The 25,302-nt window shown below is 60.7% G+C and overlaps 2 non-coding genes across 2 annotated transcripts; both read right to left on the bottom strand.

Moving 5' to 3' along the window:
• Positions 1-4,266: 4,266 nt before the first annotated feature.
• LOC131865919 (5S ribosomal RNA) lies at positions 4,267-4,385 on the bottom strand. The gene has a single exon (XR_009364555.1). It is a non-coding gene; the product is annotated as a 5S ribosomal RNA (ribosomal RNA).
• Positions 4,386-12,202: 7,817 nt separating this feature from the next.
• LOC131865886 (5S ribosomal RNA) lies at positions 12,203-12,321 on the bottom strand. The gene has a single exon (XR_009364523.1). It is a non-coding gene; the product is annotated as a 5S ribosomal RNA (ribosomal RNA).
• Positions 12,322-25,302: the final 12,981 nt, after the last annotated feature.

Here is a 25,302-nt window from a genome sequence, read left to right as displayed (position 1 = left end):
GGCGTGCACGAAGTCGGAGCCCGGTTTGCCCCGGGTGCGCACCTCGCGTGCACCTTCGCCGGGGTGGGCACCTCGGCTGGGTTGCGCGCCCTGGTGCGCACCAAGGAGCGCTCTGAAGTGTGCTCCAAGGTGCGGCGTGCACGAAGTCGGAGCCCGGTTTGCCCCGGGTGTGCACCTCGCGTGCGCACCTCGCGTGCACCTTCGCTGCGGTGGGCACCTTGGCTGGGTTGCGCGCCTTGGTGGGCACCATGCAGTGCACGAAGTCGGAGCCCGGATTGCCCCGGGCGCGCACCTCCGCCAGGGTGGGCACCTTGGTGCGCACAACTTGCCTGGGGTGCGCACCAGGAAGGGCTCAAGATGGCACCCGCGTTCCGTTTTTTTCACTATCTTTCAGAACGGAAATTTTAAAATCTCGTTTTTTTTTGCCTTTTCTGGAAATTAGTGAAGGCAGCGCATCAAAGGTGCGCAACGCTGGTGCGAACCTGGGAGCGCTCCGATGTGTGCTCCAAGGTGCGGCGTGCACGAAGTCGGACCCCGGTTTGCCCCGGGTGCGCACCTCGCGTGCACCTTGGTGCGCACACCTTGGCTGGGTTGCGCGCCCTGGTGGGCACCATGGTGCGCACCAAGGAGCGCTCCGAAGTGTGCTCCAAGGTGCGGCGTGCACGAAGTCGGAGCCCGGTTTGCCCCGGGTGCGCACCTCGCGTGCACCTTCGCCGCGGTGGGCACCATGGCGTGCACGAAGTCGGAGCCCGGTTTGCCCCGGGTGCGCACCTCGCGTGCACCTTCGCCGGGGTGGGCACCTTGGTGTGCAGACCTTGGCTGGGTTGCGCGCCCTGGTGGGCACCATGGTGCGCACCAAGGAGCGCTCCGAAGTGTGCTCCAAGGTGCGGCCTGCACGAAGTCGGAGCCCGGTTTGCCCCGGGTGTGCACCTCGGGTGGGCACCTTGGTGCGCATGCCTTGCCTGGGCTGCGCACCAGGGCGGGCTCAAGATGGCACCCGCGTTCCTTTTTTTTCACTATCTTTCAAAATGGAAATTTTAAAATCTCATTTTTTTTTGCCTTTTTCTGGAAATTAGTGAAGGCAGCGCATCAAAGGTGCGCACCTCGCTGCCCACCACGGTGCGCAACGCCGGTGGGCACCCGGGAGTGCTTCGAAGTGTGCTCCAAGGTGCTGCGTGCACGTTGTCGGAGCCCGGTTTGCCCCGGGTGCGCACCTCGCGTGCACCTTCGTCGGGGTGGGCACCTTGGCTGGGTTTGCCCCGGCTGCGCTCCGAAGCGGGGTTATTGGAGCGCCGCCTCTTTTTTTGTCGGAGCGTTTGGTGGGGTTTCTCGCATTGGCTCTTCCGAGGCCCGGTTGCCACCCTGGCGCGCACGAAGTCGGAAGTAGGGTTAATTGCCCGGGTGCGCACCTTTGCCAGGGTGGGCACCTTACCTGGGCTGCGCACCAGGGCGGGCTCAAGATGGCACGCGCGTTCCGTTTTTTTCACTATCTTTCAAAACGGAAATTTTAAAATCTCCTTTTTTTTTTGCCTTTTCTGGAAATTAGTGAAGGCAGCGCATCAAAGGTGCGCACCTCGCTGCCCACCTTGGTGTGCTCTGAGGTGCGCACCCGGGAGCGCTACGAAGTGTGCTCCAAGGTGCGGCGTGCACGTTGTCGGAGCCCGGTTTGCCCCGGGTGCGCACCTCGCCTGCACCTTGGCCGGGGTGGGCACCTTGGCTGGGTTTGCCCAGGGTGCGCTCCGAAGCGGGGTTACTGGAGCGCCCCCTCTTTTTTTGTCAGAGCGTTTGGTGGGGTTTCTCGCATTGGCTCTTCCCAGGCCCGGTTGTTGGGTGCGCTCCCACCCTGGCGCGCGCGAAGTTGGAAGTTGGGTTAATTGCCCGGGCGCGCACCTTCGCCAGGGTGGGCACCTTGGTGCGCACACCTTGGCTGGGCTGCGCACCAGGGCGGGCTCAAGATGGCACCAGCATTCCCTTTTTCTCACTATCTTTCAAAACGGAAATTTTAAAATCTCGTTTTTTTTTTGCCTTTTATGGAAATTAGTGAAGGCATCGCATCAAAGGTGCGCACCTCGCTACCCACCTTGGTGTGCTCCGAGGTGCCCACCACGGTGCGCAACGCCGGTGCGAACCCGGGAGCGCCCCGATGTGTGCTCCAAGGTGCGGCGTGCACGAAGTCGGACCCCGGTTTGCCCCGGGTGCGCACCTCGCGTGCACCTTGGTGCGCACACCTTGGCTGGGTTGCGCGGCCTGGTGGGCACCATGGTGCGCACCAAGGAGCGCTCCGAAGTGTGCTCCAAGGTGCGGCGTGCACGAAGTCGGAGCCCGGTTTGCCCCGGGTACGCACCTCGCGTGCACCTTCGCCGGGGTGGGCACCTCGGCTGGGTTGCGCGCCCTGGTGCGCACCAAGGAGCGCTCCGAAGTGTGCTCCAAGGTGCGGCGTGCACGAAGTCGGAGCCCGGTTTGCCCCGGGTGCGCACCTTCGCCGCGGTGCGCACCATGGCGTGCACGAAGTCGGAGCCCGGTTTGCCCCGGGTGCGCACCTCGCGTGCACCTTCGGCGGGGTTGCGCGCCCTGGTGGGCACCATGGTGCGCACCAAGGAGCGCTCCGAAGTGTGCTCCAAGGTGCGGCGTGCACGAAGTCGGAGCCCGGTTTGCCCCGGGTGCGCACCTCGCGTGCACCTTCGGCGGGGTTGCGCGCCCTGGTGGGCACCATGGTGCGCACCAAGGAGCGCTCCGAAGTGTGCTCCAAGGTGCGGCGTGCACGAAGTCGGAGCCCGGTTTGCCCCGGGTGCGCACCTCGCGTGCACCTTCGCCGCGGTGGGCACCATGGCGTGCACGAAGTCGGAGCCCGGTTTGCCCCGGGTGCGCACCTCGCGTGCACCTTCGCCGGGGTGGGCACCTCGGCTGGGTTGCGCGCCCTGGTGCGCACCAAGGAGCGCTCCGAAGTGTGCTCCAAGGTGCGGCGTGCACGAAGTCGGAGCCCGGTTTGCCCCGGGTGCGCACCTCGCGTGCACCTTCGCCAGGGTGGGCGCCTCGGTGCGCACACCTTCTCAATGTTTTCTTGCCTTTTCTGGAAATTGGTGAAGGCAGCGCATCAAAGGTGCGCACCTCGGTGTGCTCCGAGGTGCGAACCCGAGAGCGCTCCGAGGTGCCCACGAAGTCGAAAGTCGGGTTAATTGCATTGTTTTCCCCGGGTGCGCTCCGAGGTGCGCAACATCGGCGCGCACCAAGGAGGGCTCCGAAGTGTGCTCCAAGGTGCGCACGATGGCGTGCACCTCTGGTGCGCACGATTCGGAGCTCGGTTTGACCGGGGTGCGCACACCTTGGCTGGGTTGCGCACCTTTTGTGCGCTCCAAGGTGCGCACGAAGTCGGAGCTCGGTTTGCCCCGGGTGCGCACCTTCGCCAGGGTGCGCACCTTGATGCGCACGCCTTGGCTGGGCTGCGCACCTTGGTGGGCGCCATGGTGCGCACCTTTCGTGCGCTCCAAGGTGCGCACGAAGTCGGAGCTCGGTTTGCCCCGGGTGCGCACCTTGGTGGGCGCCATGGTGCACTCCGAGGTGCCCAAGATTGGTGCGCACCAAGGAGCGCTCCGAAGTGCGCTCCAAGGTGCGCGCGAAGTCGAAAGTTGGGTTAATTGTCCGGTTTGCCTCGGGTGCGCACCTTGCGTGCACCTTCGCCAGGGTGGGCGCCTTGGTGCGCACACCTTGGCTGGGCTGCGCACACCTTGGCACCCGCGTTTCCTTCATTTTAAATTTTTTTTTTTTACAATCTCTCAAGTGGGAAATTCTATAATCTCAACTTTTTTTGCCTTTTCAGGAAACTTTTGAATGGAGCGCATCATTGGTGCGCTCCGAAGTGTGCTCCAAAGCTCTCTCCAGCTGCGTGCACCTGCCCCGGCCGCGCACCCGGCCCCGCCCAGCTTCGCTCACCTGTCCCGGGCGTCTGGTGCGGAACCTTAGAGTAAGAAACATCACCGTGCACCTTGGCCAACGTGCGCGACTCGACCGAGCGCGCACTGGCCGAGGTGCACACCGATTTCACCTGGGTGCGCGCGCAGCACCTCGGGCGCACCGGGGTGCGCGCACAACGCCCGGGTTGCACCGTGGCCTGTGTGCTCGGGGCGCCTCGGGTGCGCGCTCGGTGTCGCCCCCCGCGCGCGCGGTAGTGCGGGCAGCGCACCCCGGCCCGGCCCGGCCCCGACGAGAACGCAAACGGGCAAAAGGTTTATTCAAATAGCATTGCGACGCCCGGCGAAAAACTAAAAAAGGGTGCAACACCGGGACTTCCCGGGAGGTCACCCATCCCAGTACTACTCCGGCCCAAGCGCGCTTAACTGCGGAGTTCTGATGGGATCCGGTGCACTAACGCTGGTATGATCGCACCCGTTATGAGCTTGTCGCAGTGTGTACTTAGCAAACCGCGACCCACGTGCGAATCCACCCCGGCCACCCACCCCCGTCGAGGTGCACACCCTCCCTCGCGAAGTGCGCCCCGTTCGCCAAGTGTGAGCCCTGCCCGGGTGCGCGCACCTTGCTAGGGCGTCGGGTGTGCACCCGGCCCAGCCTACGTGCGTGCACCTGGAGGGGGCGTCGTGTGCGTGCAGTGTCCCGTCTGCAACGCGGTGCCCACACACCACCTCGGGCGCAACGACCTGCGCTCACATGTGGGCCGAGTGCACCTTGGTGCATGTTCGGGGCGCCTCGGGTGCACGCTCGATCTTGCCCCGGTGCACCAAGGCGCTCGGTTTGCCCCGGGTGCGCACTTGGTGCAAGGTGGGCACCCAAAATAGGGATCAAGCACCAAAACACAAGTTTCGGGATGCAAAATGGGACCCAAGGACCACAAATGCGTTCCAAGACCCATGATGGGTCCACGAGAACAAAAATGTGTTCCGAGACTTAATAAACAAATATTGGGTTTTAGGAGAAGAAACATGCTCTGATGCCCAAAACGAGAATCGACCCCGAAAAGGCCACAGGCCAAAAGTGGGATGCGAGACAAAAAAAAATGGGACCCGAGGACCAAAATTGGGTTCCCAGGTCGAAGACAGGGCAACCGGACAAGAAACGACCTCTAAGGCTCGAAATGAGTCCCGACGACTAAAACTTGACAAGAAGCACCCATCAGGCACCCAACTCGACACCCATGGGATGCCGACCCACCCGGGCTTCCACCTAGCACACCTTGGCACCCACCCACCCTCGCACCCAACCTCGCACCCAACTTAGCACCTTTGAACCCACATTGGCACTCACCCTGACCCTGGCACCTTGGAACCCACATTGGCACTCACCTTGACCCTGGCACCCACCTTTGCACTCACCTTGGGACCCACCCTGGCTCCCACCTCGGCACCCACCCAGACACCCACCTTGGTTCCTTGGCACCCACCTTGGATCCTTGGCACCCACCCCGACACCCACCTTGGCACGCAACTTGGCTACTTGCCACCCACCTTGGCTCCTTGACGCCCACCCCGACAACCACCCCGTGACCTACCCTGGCTAGGGTTGGTGCACACCCACCCTGGTGCCCACCTTGGCACCCACCCTATGACCCACCTTGGCACGCACCTTAGTACCCACCCCGTTACCCACCCTAGGACCCACCCCGTGACCCACCTTGGCCAGGGTGGGTGCCTTGGTGCGCACAACTTGCCTGGGCTGCACACCAGGGCGGGCTCAAGATGGCACCCGCGTTCCGTTTTTTTTACTATCTTTCAAAACGGAAATTTTAAAATCTCATTTTTTTCTTTTTTTTGCCTTTTCTGGAAATTAGTGAAGGCAGCGCATCAAAGGTGCGCAATGCTGGTGCGAACCCGGGAGCGCTCCGATGTGTGCTCCAAGGTGCGGCGTGCACGAAGTCCGAGCCCGGTTTGCCCCGGGTGCGCACCTCGCGTGCACCTTCGCCGGGGTGAGCACCTTGGCTGGGTTGCGCGCCCTGGTGCGTACCAAGGAGCGCTCTGAAGTGTGCTCCAAGGTGCGGCGTGCACGAAGTCGGAGCCCGGTTTGCCCCGGGTGTGCACCTCGGGTGCGCACCTCGCGTGCACCTTCGCTGCGGTGGGCACCTTGGCTGGGTTGCGCGCCTTGGTGGGCACCATGCAGTGCACGAAGTCGGAGCCCGGTTTGCCCCGGGCGCGCACCTCCGCCAGGGTGGGCACCTTGGTGCGCACAACTTGCCTGGGCTGCGCATCAGGAAGGGCTCAAGATGGCACCCGCGTTCCGTTTTTTTCACTATCTTTCAGAACGGAAATTTTAAAATATCGTTTTTTTTTGCCTTTTCTGGAAATTAGTGAAGGCAGCGCATCAAAGGTGCGCAACGCTGGTGCGAACCTGGGAGCGCTCCGATGTGTGCTCCAAGGTGCGGCGTGCACGAAGTCGGAGCCCGGTTTGCCTCGGGTGCGCCCTGGTGGGCACCATGGTGCGCACCAAGGAGCGCTCCGAAGTGTGCTCCAAGGTGCGGCCTGCACGAAGTCGGAGCCCGGTTTGCCCCGGGTGTGCACCTCGGGTGGGCACCTTGGTGCGCATGCCTTGCCTGGGCTGCGCACCAGGGCGGGCTCAAGATGGCACCCGCGTTCCTTTTTTTTCACTATCTTTCAAAACGGAAATTTTAAAATCTCATTTTTTTTTGCCTTTTTCTGGAAATTAGTGAAGGCAGCGCATCAAAGGTGCGCACCTCGCTGCCCACCACGGTGCGCAACGCCGGTGGGCACCCGGGAGTGCTTCGAAGTGTGCTCCAAGGTGCTGCGTGCACGTTGTCGGAGCCCGGTTTGCCCCGGGTGCGCACCTCGCGTGCACCTTCGTCGGGGTGGGCACCTTGGCTTGGTTTGCCCCGGCTGCGCTCCGAAGCGGGGTTATTGGAGCGCCGCCTCTTTTTTTGTCGGAGCGTTTGGTGGGGTTTCTCGCATTGGCTCTTCCGAGGCCCGGTTGCCACCCTGGCGCGCACGAAGTCGGAAGTAGGGTTAATTGCCCGGGTGCGCACCTTTGCCAGGGTGGCACCTTACCTGGGCTGCGCACCAGGGCGGGCTCAAGATGGCACGCGCGTTCCGTTTTTTTCACTATCTTTCAAAACGGAAATTTTAAAATCTCCTTTTTTTTTTGCCTTTTCTGGAAATTAGTGAAGGCAGCGCATCAAAGGTGCGCACCTCGCTGCCCACCTTGGTGTGCTCTGAGGTGCGCACCCGGGAGCGCTACGAAGTGTGCTCCAAGGTGCGGCGTGCACGTTGTCGGAGCCCGGTTTGCCCCGGGTGCGCACCTCGCCTGCACCTTGGCCGGGGTGGGCACCTTGGCTGGGTTTGCCCAGGGTGCGCTCCGAAGCGGGGTTACTGGAGCGCCCCCTCTTTTTTTGTCAGAGAGTTTGGTGGGGTTTCTCGCATTGGCTCTTCCCAGGCCCGGTTGTTGGGTGCGCTCCCACCCTGGCGCGCGCGAAGTTGGAAGTTGGGTTAATTGCCCGGGCGCGCACCTTCGCCAGGGTGGGCACCTTGGTGCGCAAACCTTGGCTGGGCTGCGCACCAGGGCGGGCTCAAGATGGCACCAGCATTCCCTTTTTCTCACTATCTTTCAAAACGGAAATTTTAAAATCTCGTTTTTTTTTTGCCTTTTATGGAAATTAGTGAAGGCATCGCATCAAAGGTGCGCACCTCGCTGCCCACCTTGGTGTGCTCCGAGGTGCCCACCACGGTGCGCAACGCCGGTGCGAACCCGGGAGCGCCCCGATGTGTGCTCCAAGGTGCGGCATGCACGAAGTCGGACCCCGGTTTGCCCCGGGTGCGCACCTCGCGTGCACCTTGGTGCGCACACCTTGGCTGGGTTGCGCGGCCTGGTGGGCACCATGGTGCGCACCAAGGAGCGCTCCGAAGTGTGCTCCAAGGTGCGGCGTGCACGAAGTCGGAGCCCGGTTTGCCCCGGGTGCGCACCTTCGCCGCGGTGGGCACCATGGCGTGCACGAAGTCGGAGCCCGGTTTGCCCCGGGTGCGCACCTCGCGTGCACCTTCGCCGGGGTGGGCACCTCGGCTGGGTTGCGCGCCCTGGTGCGCACCAAGGAGCGCTCTGAAGTGTGCTCCAAGGTGCGGCGTGCACGAAGTCGGAGCCCGGTTTGCCCCGGGTGTGCACCTCGCGTGCGCACCTCGCGTGCACCTTCGCTGCGGTGGGCACCTTGGCTGGGTTGCGCGCCTTGGTGGGCACCATGCAGTGCACGAAGTCGGAGCCCGGATTGCCCCGGGCGCGCACCTCCGCCAGGGTGGGCACCTTGGTGCGCACAACTTGCCTGGGGTGCGCACCAGGAAGGGCTCAAGATGGCACCCGCGTTCCGTTTTTTTCACTATCTTTCAGAACGGAAATTTTAAAATCTCGTTTTTTTTTGCCTTTTCTGGAAATTAGTGAAGGCAGCGCATCAAAGGTGCGCAACGCTGGTGCGAACCTGGGAGCGCTCCGATGTGTGCTCCAAGGTGCGGCGTGCACGAAGTCGGACCCCGGTTTGCCCCGGGTGCGCACCTCGCGTGCACCTTGGTGCGCACACCTTGGCTGGGTTGCGCGCCCTGGTGGGCACCATGGTGCGCACCAAGGAGCGCTCCGAAGTGTGCTCCAAGGTGCGGCGTGCACGAAGTCGGAGCCCGGTTTGCCCCGGGTGCGCACCTCGCGTGCACCTTCGCCGCGGTGGGCACCATGGCGTGCACGAAGTCGGAGCCCGGTTTGCCCCGGGTGCGCACCTCGCGTGCACCTTCGCCGGGGTGGGCACCTTGGTGTGCAGACCTTGGCTGGGTTGCGCGCCCTGGTGGGCACCATGGTGCGCACCAAGGAGCGCTCCGAAGTGTGCTCCAAGGTGCGGCCTGCACGAAGTCGGAGCCCGGTTTGCCCCGGGTGTGCACCTCGGGTGGGCACCTTGGTGCGCATGCCTTGCCTGGGCTGCGCACCAGGGCGGGCTCAAGATGGCACCCGCGTTCCTTTTTTTTCACTATCTTTCAAAATGGAAATTTTAAAATCTCATTTTTTTTTGCCTTTTTCTGGAAATTAGTGAAGGCAGCGCATCAAAGGTGCGCACCTCGCTGCCCACCACGGTGCGCAACGCCGGTGGGCACCCGGGAGTGCTTCGAAGTGTGCTCCAAGGTGCTGCGTGCACGTTGTCGGAGCCCGGTTTGCCCCGGGTGCGCACCTCGCGTGCACCTTCGTCGGGGTGGGCACCTTGGCTGGGTTTGCCCCGGCTGCGCTCCGAAGCGGGGTTATTGGAGCGCCGCCTCTTTTTTTGTCGGAGCGTTTGGTGGGGTTTCTCGCATTGGCTCTTCCGAGGCCCGGTTGCCACCCTGGCGCGCACGAAGTCGGAAGTAGGGTTAATTGCCCGGGTGCGCACCTTTGCCAGGGTGGGCACCTTACCTGGGCTGCGCACCAGGGCGGGCTCAAGATGGCACGCGCGTTCCGTTTTTTTCACTATCTTTCAAAACGGAAATTTTAAAATCTCCTTTTTTTTTTGCCTTTTCTGGAAATTAGTGAAGGCAGCGCATCAAAGGTGCGCACCTCGCTGCCCACCTTGGTGTGCTCTGAGGTGCGCACCCGGGAGCGCTACGAAGTGTGCTCCAAGGTGCGGCGTGCACGTTGTCGGAGCCCGGTTTGCCCCGGGTGCGCACCTCGCCTGCACCTTGGCCGGGGTGGGCACCTTGGCTGGGTTTGCCCAGGGTGCGCTCCGAAGCGGGGTTACTGGAGCGCCCCCTCTTTTTTTGTCAGAGCGTTTGGTGGGGTTTCTCGCATTGGCTCTTCCCAGGCCCGGTTGTTGGGTGCGCTCCCACCCTGGCGCGCGCGAAGTTGGAAGTTGGGTTAATTGCCCGGGCGCGCACCTTCGCCAGGGTGGGCACCTTGGTGCGCACACCTTGGCTGGGCTGCGCACCAGGGCGGGCTCAAGATGGCACCAGCATTCCCTTTTTCTCACTATCTTTCAAAACGGAAATTTTAAAATCTCGTTTTTTTTTTGCCTTTTATGGAAATTAGTGAAGGCATCGCATCAAAGGTGCGCACCTCGCTACCCACCTTGGTGTGCTCCGAGGTGCCCACCACGGTGCGCAACGCCGGTGCGAACCCGGGAGCGCCCCGATGTGTGCTCCAAGGTGCGGCGTGCACGAAGTCGGACCCCGGTTTGCCCCGGGTGCGCACCTCGCGTGCACCTTGGTGCGCACACCTTGGCTGGGTTGCGCGGCCTGGTGGGCACCATGGTGCGCACCAAGGAGCGCTCCGAAGTGTGCTCCAAGGTGCGGCGTGCACGAAGTCGGAGCCCGGTTTGCCCCGGGTACGCACCTCGCGTGCACCTTCGCCGGGGTGGGCACCTCGGCTGGGTTGCGCGCCCTGGTGCGCACCAAGGAGCGCTCCGAAGTGTGCTCCAAGGTGCGGCGTGCACGAAGTCGGAGCCCGGTTTGCCCCGGGTGCGCACCTTCGCCGCGGTGCGCACCATGGCGTGCACGAAGTCGGAGCCCGGTTTGCCCCGGGTGCGCACCTCGCGTGCACCTTCGGCGGGGTTGCGCGCCCTGGTGGGCACCATGGTGCGCACCAAGGAGCGCTCCGAAGTGTGCTCCAAGGTGCGGCGTGCACGAAGTCGGAGCCCGGTTTGCCCCGGGTGCGCACCTCGCGTGCACCTTCGGCGGGGTTGCGCGCCCTGGTGGGCACCATGGTGCGCACCAAGGAGCGCTCCGAAGTGTGCTCCAAGGTGCGGCGTGCACGAAGTCGGAGCCCGGTTTGCCCCGGGTGCGCACCTCGCGTGCACCTTCGCCGCGGTGGGCACCATGGCGTGCACGAAGTCGGAGCCCGGTTTGCCCCGGGTGCGCACCTCGCGTGCACCTTCGCCGGGGTGGGCACCTCGGCTGGGTTGCGCGCCCTGGTGCGCACCAAGGAGCGCTCCGAAGTGTGCTCCAAGGTGCGGCGTGCACGAAGTCGGAGCCCGGTTTGCCCCGGGTGCGCACCTCGCGTGCACCTTCGCCAGGGTGGGCGCCTCGGTGCGCACACCTTCTCAATGTTTTCTTGCCTTTTCTGGAAATTGGTGAAGGCAGCGCATCAAAGGTGCGCACCTCGGTGTGCTCCGAGGTGCGAACCCGAGAGCGCTCCGAGGTGCCCACGAAGTCGAAAGTCGGGTTAATTGCATTGTTTTCCCCGGGTGCGCTCCGAGGTGCGCAACATCGGCGCGCACCAAGGAGGGCTCCGAAGTGTGCTCCAAGGTGCGCACGATGGCGTGCACCTCTGGTGCGCACGATTCGGAGCTCGGTTTGACCGGGGTGCGCACACCTTGGCTGGGTTGCGCACCTTTTGTGCGCTCCAAGGTGCGCACGAAGTCGGAGCTCGGTTTGCCCCGGGTGCGCACCTTCGCCAGGGTGCGCACCTTGATGCGCACGCCTTGGCTGGGCTGCGCACCTTGGTGGGCGCCATGGTGCGCACCTTTCGTGCGCTCCAAGGTGCGCACGAAGTCGGAGCTCGGTTTGCCCCGGGTGCGCACCTTGGTGGGCGCCATGGTGCACTCCGAGGTGCCCAAGATTGGTGCGCACCAAGGAGCGCTCCGAAGTGCGCTCCAAGGTGCGCGCGAAGTCGAAAGTTGGGTTAATTGTCCGGTTTGCCTCGGGTGCGCACCTTGCGTGCACCTTCGCCAGGGTGGGCGCCTTGGTGCGCACACCTTGGCTGGGCTGCGCACACCTTGGCACCCGCGTTTCCTTCATTTTAAATTTTTTTTTTTTACAATCTCTCAAGTGGGAAATTCTATAATCTCAACTTTTTTTGCCTTTTCAGGAAACTTTTGAATGGAGCGCATCATTGGTGCGCTCCGAAGTGTGCTCCAAAGCTCTCTCCAGCTGCGTGCACCTGCCCCGGCCGCGCACCCGGCCCCGCCCAGCTTCGCTCACCTGTCCCGGGCGTCTGGTGCGGAACCTTAGAGTAAGAAACATCACCGTGCACCTTGGCCAACGTGCGCGACTCGACCGAGCGCGCACTGGCCGAGGTGCACACCGATTTCACCTGGGTGCGCGCGCAGCACCTCGGGCGCACCGGGGTGCGCGCACAACGCCCGGGTTGCACCGTGGCCTGTGTGCTCGGGGTGCCTCGGGTGCGCGCTCGGTGTCGCCCCCGCGCGCGCGGTAGTGCGGGCAGCGCACCCCGGCCCGGCCCGGCCCCGACGAGAACGCAAACGGGCAAAAGGTTTATTCAAATAGCATTGCGACGCCCGGCGAAAAACTAAAAAAGGGTGCAACACCGGGACTTCCCGGGAGGTCACCCATCCCAGTACTACTCCGGCCCAAGCGCGCTTAACTGCGGAGTTCTGATGGGATCCGGTGCACTAATGCTGGTATGATCGCACCCGTTATGAGCTTGTCGCAGTGTGTACTTAGCAAACCGCGACCCACGTGCGAATCCACCCCGGCCACCCACCCCCATCGAGGTGCACACCCTCCCTCGCGAAGTGCGCCCCGTTCGCCAAGTGTGAGCCCTGCCCGGGTGCGCGCACCTTGCTAGGGCGTCGGGTGTGCACCCGGCCCGGCCTACGTGCGTGCACCTGGAGGGGGCGTCGTGTGCGTGCAGTGTCCCGTCTGCAACGCGGTGCCCACACACCACCTCGGGCGCAACGACCTGCGCTCACATGTGGGCCGAGTGCACCTTGGTGCATGTTCGGGGCGCCTCGGGTGCACGCTCGATCTTGCCCCGGTGCACCAAGGCGCTCGGTTTGCCCCGGGTGCGCACTTGGTGCAAGGTGGGCACCCAAAATAGGGATCAAGCACCAAAACACAAGTTTCGGGATGCAAAATGGGACCCAAGGACCACAAATGCGTTCCAAGACCCATGATGGGTCCACGAGAACAAAAATGTGTTCCGAGACTTAATAAACAAATATTGGGTTTTAGGAGAAGAAACATGCTCTGATGCCCAAAACGAGAATCGACCCCGAAAAGGCCACAGGCCAAAAGTGGGATGCGAGACAAAAAAAAATGGGACCCGAGGACCAAAATTGGGTTCCCAGGTCGAAGACAGGGCAACCGGACAAGAAACGACCTCTAAGGCTCGAAATGAGTCCCGACGACTAAAACTTGACAAGAAGCACCCATCAGGCACCCAACTCGACACCCATGGGATGCCGACCCACCCGGGCTTCCACCTAGCACACCTTGGCACCCACCCACCCTCGCACCCAACCTCGCACCCAACTTAGCACCTTTGAACCCACATTGGCACTCACCCTGACCCTGGCACCTTGGAACCCACATTGGCACTCACCTTGACCCTGGCACCCACCTTTGCACTCACCTTGGGACCCACCCTGGCTCCCACCTCGGCACCCACCCAGACACCCACCTTGGTTCCTTGGCACCCACCTTGGATCCTTGGCACCCACCCCGACACCCACCTTGGCACGCAACTTGGCTACTTGCCACCCACCTTGGCTCCTTGACGCCCACCCCGACAACCACCCCGTGACCTACCCTGGCTAGGGTTGGTGCACACCCACCCTGGTGCCCACCTTGGCACCCACCCTATGACCCACCTTGGCACGCACCTTAGTACCCACCCCGTTACCCACCCTAGGACCCACCCCGTGACCCACCTTGGCCAGGGTGGGTGCACCCACCCTGGTGCCCACCTTGGCACCCACCCATCCTAGCACCCAGCCTGTGACCGGGCTTGGAACCCAACCTTGCACCCGCACCCGTCTTGGCCAGTGTGGGTGCGCACCCATCCTGGCACCCACGTTGTGACACACCCTTTAACCCACGCACCCTAGCACCCACGTTGGCACCCACCTTGGAACCCAACCTAGCAACTTGGCACCCACCCCGTGACCCACCTTGGCATCCACCATAGCAGTCGCCGACTTGGCACCCACCTCGGCACCCACCTTGACACTTGTGGACCCACCTTGCCACTCACCCTAGCATCGACCCATCCTAGCACCCACCCTGGCACCTTTGCACCCTAGCACTCACCCATCCTAGCACCTAACCTGTGACCCACCTTGACACTCACCCTCGCACCCACCTTGGAACCCAACCTAGCACCCACCCACCCTGACACCAACCCTAGCACCTACCCACCCTTGCACCCACCCTGTGACCCATCTTGGCACCCACCCATCCTACCACTCAACCTATCACCCACCTTCTCACCCACCTTGGCATCCACCTTAGCACCCACCCACACTGGCACCTTGGCACCCACCTCGGGCAAGGTGGGTGCACACCCACCCTGGCACCCAATTTAGAACCCACCGAGCATGTTACCCACCTTGGCACCCACATTGCAGCCCACCCTAGTACCCACCCTATGACCCACATTGGCATCCACACCCTAGCACCCAGGCACCTCGACACCCGCCTTGACACCCACCCTAGCACTGAACCTGTGACCCACCTTGGAACTCACCCTAGAACCCACCCACCCTGTGAACCACCTTGGCATCCACCTTAGCACCCACCCACCTTGGCACCCACTCTAGCACTCACCCATCCTAACACCCAACTTGTTACCCACCTTGGCACCCGCCCTCGCGTCCACCTTGAAACCCACCCTAGCACCCACCCACGCAGGAGCCCACCTTGGCACCCAACCTAACACCCACGCATCCTGGCACCCAACTTGTGACCCACCTTGGAACCCACCCTAGTACCCACCTTTGAACCCACTATATCACCAACCCACCTTGGCACCCACCCTATGACCCTCTTTGGAATCCACCCTAGCACGCACCCACCCTGGCACCCACCATGGAGCGCACCCTAGCACCCACCCACCTCGGCACGCACCTCAACACCCACCTTGGTGTGCGCACTGCGCCAACCTCTCAAAGACCCTATGTGGTGCGCTCCAAAGTGTACACCTTTGGTGCGCTCCAAGGTGCGCACCTTTGGTGCACACCGAGGTGCACACCAAAGTGTGCACCGAGGTGAGCACCAAAGTGCACTCCAGGGTGCACACCAAGGCGTGCACCTTTGGTGCGGTCAATGCAAACGAATTCGGAAGTTGGGGTCGATGTCCTAATCGCTGCTGCAGACTACACGTATGAGAATCGGACAAATAGCTTTATATAGGGGAGGTGTTGCGTTTGATGGGTCGACTCCCCTGGTTGTGTGCACTGCACCAACTTCAAAGACCCTGTCTTGTTTAAGAAGTCAAAAGTTGGGGTGGATGTCCTAATCATTGCTGCAGTCTACGCATGTATGAGAATCAGACAAATAGCTTATATAGGGGAGGTGTTGCATTCGGTGGGTTGACTCCCCTGGTTGTGCGCACTGCGCCAACCTCAAAGACCCCGCATAGCAGAAGAAGTCGGAAGTCGGATTTTGGTGAGCACCAAGGCGTGCACCTTTGGTGCGGTCAACGCAGACGAATTCAGAAGTTGGGGTGGATGTCCTAATCGTTGTTGCAGGCTACACATGTATGAGAATCAGACAAATAGCTTATATAGGGGAGGTGTTGGGTTTGATGGGTCAACTCCCTTGGTTGTGCGCATTACGCCAACCTCAAAGACCTTGTTTTCGTTAAGAAGTCAAAAGTTGGGGTCAATGTCCTAATGGCTCCTGCAGGCTACACATGTATGAGAATCGGACAAATAGCTTATATAGGGGAGGTGTTGGGTTTGATGGGTCGACTCCCCTGGTTGTGCGCATTACGTCAACCTCAAAGACCTTGTTTTCGTTAAGAAGTCAAAAGTTGGGGTCGATGTCCTAATTGCTCCTGTAGACTACACATGTATGAGAATCAGACAAATAGCTTATATAGGGGAGGTGTTGGGTTTGATGGGTTGACTCCCCTAGTTGTTCGCATTACACCAACCTCAAAGACCTTGTTTTCGTTTAGAAGCCGAAAGTTGGGGTCGATGTCCTAATTGCTCCTGCAGGCTACGCATGTATGAGAATCAGACAAATAGCTTATATAGGGGAGGTGTTGGGTTTGATGGGTCGACTCCCCTGGTTGTGCGCATTGCGCCAACCTCAAAGACCCTGCATTGCGGATGAAGTCGAAAGTCAGAGTTTGGTGTGCTACAAGGTGTGGTCGAAGGTGCTCACCTAGGTGTGCACCTTTGGAGCACAGGAAAAGTGCCCTCCAAAAGTGCGCACCTTTGGAGTGCACAAAAGTGCCCTCCAAAAGTGCGCACCTTTGGAGCGCAGAAAAGTGCCCTCCAAAAAGTGCCCTCCAAAAGTGCGCACCTTTGGAGCGCAGAAAAGTGCCCTCCAAAAAGTGCCCTCCAAAAGTGCGCACCTTTGGAGCGCAGAAAAGTGCCCTCCAAAAAGTGCCCTCCAAAAGTGCGCACCTTTGGAGCGCAGAAAAGTGCCCTCCAAAAGTGCGCACCTTTGGAGCGCAGAAAAGTGCCCTCCAAAAAGTGCCCTCCAAAAGTGCGCACCTTTGGAGCGCAGAAAAGTGCCCTCCAAAAAGTGCCCTCCAAAAGTGCGCACCTTTGGAGCGCAGAAAAGTGCCCTCCAAAAAGTGCCCTCCAAAAGTGCGCACCTTTGGAGCGCAGAAAAGTGCCCTCCAAAAAGTGCCCTCCAAAAGTGCGCACCTTTGGAGCGCAGAAAAGTGCCCTCCAAAAGTGCGCACCTTTGGAGCGCACAAAAGTGCCCTCCAAAAGTGCGCACTTTTGGTGCGCACCAAGGCGCTGGTTCGGTCGTTGCAGGCGAGTTCGGAAGTTGGGGTCGATGTCCTGAGCGGAGGTGCAAACTACACAGGTGTCGGAATCGGACAAATAGCTTATATAGGGGAGGTGTATGCTTCGATGGGTCGACTCCCCAGGTTGAGCGCACCGCGCCAACCTCAAAGACCCTACGGTATGGATGAAGTCGGAAGTTGGGTCCGATGACCAATTCGATTAGTAGGTATGCTCATGAGGTCGGAATTTGGGTCCGATGACCTGCCATGTGCAGGAAGGCGAATGTTGACACTGTGCGTTGCAAGGTGCACACCAAGGCGCTGGTGCGGTCTTTTTAGTCGAGTTCGGAAGTTGGGGTCGATGTCCTGATCGGAGGTGCAAGCTACACAGGTGTGGGAATCGGACAAATAGCTTATATAGGGGAGGTGTATGCTTCGTTGGGTCGACTCCCCGGGTTGAGCGCACCGCGCCAACCTCAAAGACCCTACGGTATGGATGAAGTCGGAAGTTGGGTCCGATGACCGATTCGATATGTAGGCATACTCGCGAGGTCGGAATTTGGGTCCGATGACCTGCCACGTGCAGGAAGGCGAATGTTGGCACTGTGCGTTGCAAGGTGCGCACCAAGGCGCTGGTTCGGTCGTTGGAGGCGAGTTCGGAAGTTGGGGTCGATGTCTTGATCGGAGGTGCAAACTACACAGGTGTGGGAATCGGACAAATAGCTTATATAGGGGAGGTGTATGCTTCGTTGGGTCGACTCCCCGGGTTGAGCGCACCGCGCCAACCTCAAAGACCCTACGGTATGGATGAAGTCGGAAGTTGGGTCCGATGACCGATTCGATATGTAGGCATACTCGCGAGGTCGGAATTTGGGTCCGATGACCTGCCATGTGCAGGAAGGCGAATGTTGGGACTGTGCGTCGCAAGGTGCGCACCAAGGCGCTGGTGCCGTCGTTGCAGTCGAGTTCGGAAGTTGGGGTCGATGTCCTGGTCAGAGGTGCAAACTACACAGGTGTGGGAATCGGACAAATAGCTTATATAGGGGAGGTGTATGCTTCGATGGGTCGACTCCCTGGGTTGAGCGCACCGCGCCAACCTCAAAGACCCTACAGTATGGATGAAGTCGGAAGTTGGGTCCGATGACCGATTCGATACGTAGGCATATTGGCGAGGTCTGAATTTGTGTCCGATGACCTGCCATGCGCAGGAAGGCGGAATTTGGGTCCGATGACCGAGTTGATGGCGTGCCATGCGCAGAAAGGCGGAATTTGGGTCCGATGACCGAGTTGATGTTGATGGCCCGCCATGCACAGGAAGGCGGAATTTGGGTCCGATGACCGATTTGAAGGCGTGCCATACGCAAAAAGGCGGAGTTTGGGTCCGATGATCGAGTTGATATTGATGGCCCGCCATGCGCAGGAAGGCGGAATTTGGGTCCGATGACCTGACATACGCATGGAGTCCGACTCGGGGGCCGATGTTCGATTCGATGACTTGCATTGTGGGTAAAGTCGGAAGTTGTGGTCTTTGACCCGATTCGATGACCAGACTTCGGCTGCTTGAGAATCGGACAAATAACTTATATAGGGGAGGTAGTGTTCTCGAGCATCCTCCCCCCGTGCCCGTTTATGTCGATTGATGCTGGTGCTCGACTGGTTGGAGCGCTCGGATGCAAAAATCTTGCACCAGGATTTATCGATTGTGATGGACACGGCAAGTCTCCTGATTGCTATGCAGGAGCTCATCGTGAATCTCTATGCGGCCTTGGTATGGACTCGACCTGCGGAATGGTTCGGCAATGGTAGTCGCTCCAACACGTCCTTGCAATGGCCACAGAGGTGATTCGACTAGAGCTCCAGTCTAGCTTTTGGGTTGCTTGGCGGACTGGTATAGCCGCGATCGAGTTCCGGCCATGAACGTTTTAGATAGCTCTTGGGCTTTCTGGGACGGAAGTCGGAAGTTTGGGCTGTTGTCCGATTTGATGACCATTCTTCGGATGTGTGAGAATCGGACAAATAACTTATATAGGGGACTGTGTTGTCTCACGCAGCCCCCTCCGTGCCCCTCTATCTCGACCGATGTTGGTGCTTGAAAGGGTTGGGATCGCTCGGATTTATAAACGTGCACCACCATTTGTCGAGTGTGAGGGACGCGGCAGGTCTCCTAAATGCTATGCGGGCGCTCTCTGAGAATCTCTATCCGGCCTCGACACAGACTAGTCTTGCTGAATGGTTTGGCACTGGTAGTCGATCCAACACGTCGTTGTTGTGGCCGCCTAGGCGATTCGATTCGAGCCCCCGTCTAGCTTTTGGGTTGCTTGGCGGATTTTGCCCTATCCGCAAGTGAGCTCGGTCCCTAAACGTTCGAGAAACCCGATTGCTATGCGCCGACTCTCTTTCTTGCGAGCCTCCATCTAGCTTTTGGGTCTCTACGGAACGGAAGTCGGAATCTGGGACCGTTGTTTGATTCGACGAGGCAGACTACGGTTGTGCGAGAATCGGACAAATAACTTATATAGGGGAGGTGTTGACTGGAGCATTCTCCCCCGTGCCCCTCTAACTCGACCAATGCTGGCGCTCGAACGGTGGTAGCGCTCGGATTTTCATTGAGCGCCAGCATTGGTCGATTTAGAGGGGCATGCGAGATTCCCGAATGCTATGCGAGGGCTCTAACGGAAATGTCTATTGGTTTCGGTATGGATGCAATTGCGAGTGGTTCGGCAAAGGTAGTCGTTCCGATGCGTCCATGTCGTGGCCAAATCGATAATTCGATTTGAGCCCTCGTATAGCATTTGGGTCTCTCGATGTGATTCCGCATTCCAGTCCCTTTGGGCACTGCTTGAGCCGCATCCCAGGGGGTTCCCTTCCCAATAATCTGCCTCGCAACCCGATTGCTATGCGGTGAGGCTCCTCGGCCGCCTCGGAACTATCTGTGTATCAGACGCATCGCGGGATAAGGGGTTGGCAACGGTAGTCGCCCCAAGCGCGTCCGATGCTTGGACCATTCCGAGGCGGCCCTGAAGCCTCTTCCGTCTAGCCGTTGGGTCCTTCTCGCCGCATCCCTCGCCTCGCACCCCGATTGCTATGCGGTGAGGCTCCTCGGCCGCCTCGGAACTATCTGTGTATCGGACGCGTCGCGGGATAAGGGGTTGTCACTGGTAGTCGCCCCAAGCGCGTCCGATGCTTGGACCATTCCGAGGCGGCCCTGAAGCCTCTTCCGTCTAGCCGTTGGGTCCTTCTCGCCGCATCCCTCGCCTCGCACCCCGATTGCTATGCGGTGAGGCTCCTCGGCCGCCTCGGAACTATCTGTGTATCGGACGCGTCGCGGGATAAGGGGTTGTCATTGGTAGTCGCCCCAAGCGCGTCCGATGCTTGGACCATTCCGAGGCGGCCCTGAAGCCTCTTCCGTCTAGCCGTTGGGTCCTTCTCGCCGCATCCCTCGCCTCGCACCCCGATTGCTATGCGGTGAGGCTCCTCGGCCGCCTCGGAACTATCTGTGTATCGGACGCGTCGCGGGATAAGGGGTTGTCACTGGTAGTCGCCCCAAGCGCGTCCGATGCTTGGACCATTCCGAGGCGGCCCTGAAGCCTCTTCCGTCTAGCCGTTGGGTCCTTCTCGCCGCATCCCTCGCCTCGCACCCCGATTGCTATGCGGTGAGGCTCCTCGGCCGCCTCGGAACTATCTGTGTATCGGACGCGTCGCGGGATAAGGGGTTGTCACTGGTAGTCGCCCCAAGCACGTTCGATGCTTGGACCATTCCGAGGCGGCCCTGAAGCCTCTTCCGTCTAGCCGTTGGGTCCTTCTCGCCGCATCCCTCGCCTCGCACCCCGATTGCTATGCGGTGAGGCTCCTCGGCCGCCTTGGAACTATCTGTGTATCGGACGCGTCGCGGGATAAGGGGTTGTCACTGGTAGTCGCCCCAAGCGCGTCCGATGCTTAGACCATTCCGAGGCGGACCCGAAGCCTCTTCCGTCTAGCCGTTGGGTCCTTCTCGCCGCATCCTTCGCCTCGCACCCCGATTGCTATGCGGTGAGGCTCCTCGGCCGCCTCGGAACTATCTGTGTATCGGACGCGTCGCGGGATAAGGGGTTGTCACTGGTAGTCGCCCCAAGCGCGTCCGATGCTTGGACCATTCCGAGGCGGACCCGAAGCCTCTTCCGTCTAGCCGTTGGGTCCTTCTCGCCGCATCCCTCGCCTCGCACCCCGATTGCTATGCGGTGAGGCTCCTCGGCCGCCTTGGAACTATCTGTGTATCGGACGCGTCGCGGGATAAGGGGTTGTCACTGGTAGTCGCCCCAAGCGCGTCCGATGCTTGGACCATTCCGAGGCGGACCCGAAGCCTCTTCCGTCTAGCCGTTGGGTCCTTCTCGCCGCATCCCTCGCCTCGCACCCCGATTGCTATGCGGTGAGGCTCCTCGGCCGCCTTGGAACTATCTGTGTATCGGACGCGTCGCGGGATAAGGGGTTGTCACTGGTAGTCGCCCCAAGCGCGTCCGATGCTTGGACCATTCCGAGGCGGACCCGAAGCCTCTTCCGTCTAGCCGTTGGGTCCTTCTCGCCGCATCCCTCGCCTCGCACCCCGATTGCTATGCGGTGAGGCTCCTCGGCCGCCTTGGAACTATCTGTGTATCGGACGCGTCGCGGGATAAGGGGTTGTCACTGGTAGTCGCCCCAAGCGCGTCCGATGCTTGGACCATTCCGAGGCGGCCCCGAAGCCTCTTCCGTGTAGCCGTTGGGTCCTTCTCGCCGCATCCCTCGCCTCGCACCCCGATTGCTATGCGGTGAGGCTCCTCGGCCGCCTTGGAACTATCTGTGTATCGGACGCGTCGCGGGATAAGGGGTTGTCACTGGTAGTCGCCCCAAGCGCGTCCGATGCTTGGACCATTCCGAGGCGGCCCCGAAGCCTCTTCCGTGTAGCCGTTGGGTCCTTCTCGCCGCATCCCTCGCCTCGCACCCCGATTGCTATGCGGTGAGGCTCCTCGGCCGCCTTGGAACTATCTGTGTATCGGACGCGTCGCGGGATAAGGGGTTGTCACTGGTAGTCGCCCCAAGCGCGTCCGATGCTTGGACCATTCCGAGGCGGACCTGAAGCCTCTTCCCTCTAGCCGTTGGGGCTTTCTCGCCGCATCCCTCGCCTCGCACCCTGATTGCTATGCTGTGAGGCTCCTCGGCCGCCTTGGAACTATCTGTGTATCGGACGCATCGCGGGATAAGGGGTTGGCAGTGGTAGTCGCCCCAAGCGCATCCGATGCTTGGACCATTCCGAGGCGGCCCTGCAGCCTCTTCCGTCTAGCCGTTGGGGCCATCTCGCCGCATCCCCCACCTCGCACCACGATTGCTATGCGGTGAGGCTCCTTGGCCGCCTCGGAACTATCTGTGTATCGGACGCATCGCGGGATAAGGGGTTGTCACTGGTAGTCGCCCCAAGCGCGTCCGATGCTTGGACTATTCCGAGGCGGCCCTGCAGCCTCTTCCGTCTAGCCGTTGGGGCCATCTCGCTGCATCCCCCACCTCCTCGGCCGCCTCGGAACTATCTGTGTATCGGACGCATCGCGGGATAAGGGGTTGGCAGTGGTAGTCGCCCCAAGCGCGTCCGATGCTTGGACTATTCCGAGGCAGCCCTGCAGCCTCTTCCGTCTAGCCTTTGGGGCCATCTCGCCGCATCCCTCGCCTCGCACCCCGATTGCTATGCGGTGAGGCTCCTCGGCCGCCTGGGAACTATCTTCGTATCGGACGCATCGCGGGATAAGGGGTTGTCACTGGTAGTCGCCCCAAGCGCGTCCGATGCTTGGACTATTCCGAGGCGGCCCTGTGGCCTCTTCCGTCTAGCCGTTGGGGCCATCTCGCCGCATCCCCCACCTCGCACCCCGATTGCTATGCGGTGAGGCTCTTCGGCCGCCTTGGAACTATCTTCGTATCGGACGCATTGCGGGATAAGGGGTTGTCACTGGTAGTGGCCCCAAGCGCGTCCGATGCTTGGACTATTCCGAGGCGGCCCTGCAGCCTCTTCCGTCTAGCCGTTGGGGCCATCTCGCCGCATCCCCCACCTCGCACCCCGATTGCTATGCGGTGAGGCTCCTCGGCCGCCTTGGAACTATCTTCGTATCGGACGCATCGCGGGATAAGGGGTTGTCACTGGTAGTCGCCCCAAGCGCGTCCGATGCTTGGACTATTCCGACGCGGCCCTGTGGCCTCTTCCGTCTAGCCGTTGGGGCCATCTCGCCGCATCCCCCACCTCGCACCCCGATTGCTATGCGGTGAGGCTCCTCGGCCGCCTTGGAACCATCTTCGTATCGGACGCATCGCGGGATAGGGGGCTGTCACTGGTAGTCGCCCCAAGCGTGTCCGATGCTTGGACCATTCCTAGGCGGCCCTGAAGCCTCTTCCGTCTAGCCGTTGGGGCCTTCCCGCCCCATCCCTCGCCTCGCACCCCCGATTGCTATGCGGTGAGGCTCCTCGGCCGCCTTGGAACCATCTGTGTATCGGACGCATCGCGGGATAAGGGGTTGGCACTGGCAGTCGCCCCAAGCGCGTCCGATGCTTGGACCATTCCGAGGTGGCCCTGAAGCCTCTTCCGTCTAGCCGTTGGGGCCTTCCCGCCCCATCCCTCGCCTCGCACCCCGATTGATATGCGGTGAGGCTCCTCGGCCGCCTTGGAACTATCTGTGTATCGGACGCATCGCGGGATAAGGGGTTGGCACTGGTAGTCGTCCCAATCGCATCCGATGCTTGGACCATTCCGAGGCGGCCCTGCAGCCTCTTCCGTTTAGCCGTCGGGGCCTTCCCGCCGCATCCCTCGCCTCGCATCCCGATTCCTATGCGGTGAGTCTTCTCGGCCGCCGCGGAACTATACCTGTTATTGCTACTGCATCCTTCGGCTGGTAACCTCCTCTGCCGCCTTGGAACGTTCTCTTTGTCGGACGCGTCGCGGGATAAGGGGTTGGCACTGGTAGTCGCCCCAAGCGCGCCCGATGCATAGACCGCTCCGAGTCGACCTTGCTTTCAGCCTCTCACATGCATAGACCTCTCTGAGTCGACCCTGCAGCCTCTCACGTTTAGCCTTTGGAATCTCGCCTCACAACATGATTGCTATCCTTGATGCATCCCTTGCCTCGAGCCCTGATTGCTTTCTTGGCTGCATCCCTCCTCTCCTCACAGCCCGGTTGTCATCACTGCTTCATCCGTCGCTTCATGCATTCTGGCTGCTGGGCCCTTCCCACCGCACACCTCGATTGCTATCTCTTCTGCATCACACACCCCGATTGCTATCTCTGCTACATCCCTCGGCTCTCACTTCTGCATCCTTCGCCTCACACCTCGATTGCTATCAATGCTGCATCCGTAACCTCACACCCCGATTGCTATGCGGGGAGGCTCCTTGGCCGCCTTGGAAATTTCTGTGTGTCGGACGCACCGCGGGATAAGGGGTTGGCACTGGTAGTCGCCCCAAGTGCGCCCGATTCTTAGACCGCTTCGAGGTGACCTCGTAGCCTCTTTCGTCCAGGCTTCCTGCCTTCAACGCCCTTTTTACACCTCGATTGCTATGCGCGGGCTCGTTGGCGTCTATCACCTCTCTGCGAAGAGTGGCACGATGATTGTTGGGGTAAATCGTAGCAGTCCGATCTCTGGCCTTGGGCCATTGTGAGGGCTGATCGATTTCCTGTGCGCATCTCGTGTTCGCCCAGTAACAGACTCGACGACTTGTAATCGGTCTTGTTCCCGATTGTTCCTGGAGGTAGTCTTCGGAACTCTTGGATTTGACCTGTCACTCGAACTGTCCTCTTCCGAGGATGCTTGTGTGTGTGTGCTTGTGCCATTTCCTTGGCGGTATTAACGAGATATTAAAGAGCGGAGTGAGCGCCTCGCCCAGCTATGTTTGGGGCTCTCACTCCCTTACCCGGTGTGCGACCGCTTTGCACGTAGGTTGCGGAGCATCGCGACTCTTTCGATGTTTGGCGGTTGTCTTCCGGTGATGCGTTGGTCCCGAAGTGCACGTTACTAGCATTTCTGCCATTGTTCTCGATCTTTGGCACGTTCCTTCGTTGCAATTGGATATATATCTCCGTTTATACGCGCAGGCTTCTCCCGCCTATTCAGCGCTGTCCCACTCTCAGCACTCTCGTGGTCTCCTTGGCTTCTCTCTCCCGTGAGCGAGCTCTCTTCTCGAGTCTTTTCCATGTCCCATGGAGGTTGCCTTGCGAAATTCGGGCACACAAACGTGACCGGATAAGAGCGGAATTGCCTATGAGGAGAAGCTCACCTTAGGGAGCAGCAATGCCGAGTGTTTCGACAGAGGGTAGAGGGGGCGTTGTTTGGGCGGTTGCACAAAAGAGTGCTACGTTTGCACTGAAGGTTGCTTCTTCGTCTCCGACGAACTCTTCGAGGCAAAAAAGCTTGTTTACGGGGTCGAGGTGGGACTGTTCGTGCGAGTTGCGCCACCAAAAGTGCGTAGGGGGCATATACCTGGGAAATGGATGTCTCTGAGTGGCCTTACTCGGTCGCGTGCACGGTGCATTCTCTAACGGCAGGACTGTCGCGAGCATGTGCGGTTCGGATGTTTTCGGGTAAAGGGTTCCGTACGGGATGTTCTTCCCAGGCTCCTGTGAACCGAGACTCTGCATCGTCATGCTCCGGCTCCCGTGGGTGCTTCATGCCTCGTCGAGCTGTTTGTCGTGGACGATTAAGGCCGAGGCCTTCCTTCGAGAGGGG

Source organism: Cryptomeria japonica, unplaced genomic scaffold (genome assembly GCF_030272615.1).
Source record: "Cryptomeria japonica unplaced genomic scaffold, Sugi_1.0 HiC_scaffold_126, whole genome shotgun sequence".
NCBI classification, from domain to species: domain Eukaryota; kingdom Viridiplantae; phylum Streptophyta; class Pinopsida; order Cupressales; family Cupressaceae; genus Cryptomeria; species Cryptomeria japonica.
This window is presented reverse-complemented; position numbering and strand designations above follow the sequence as displayed.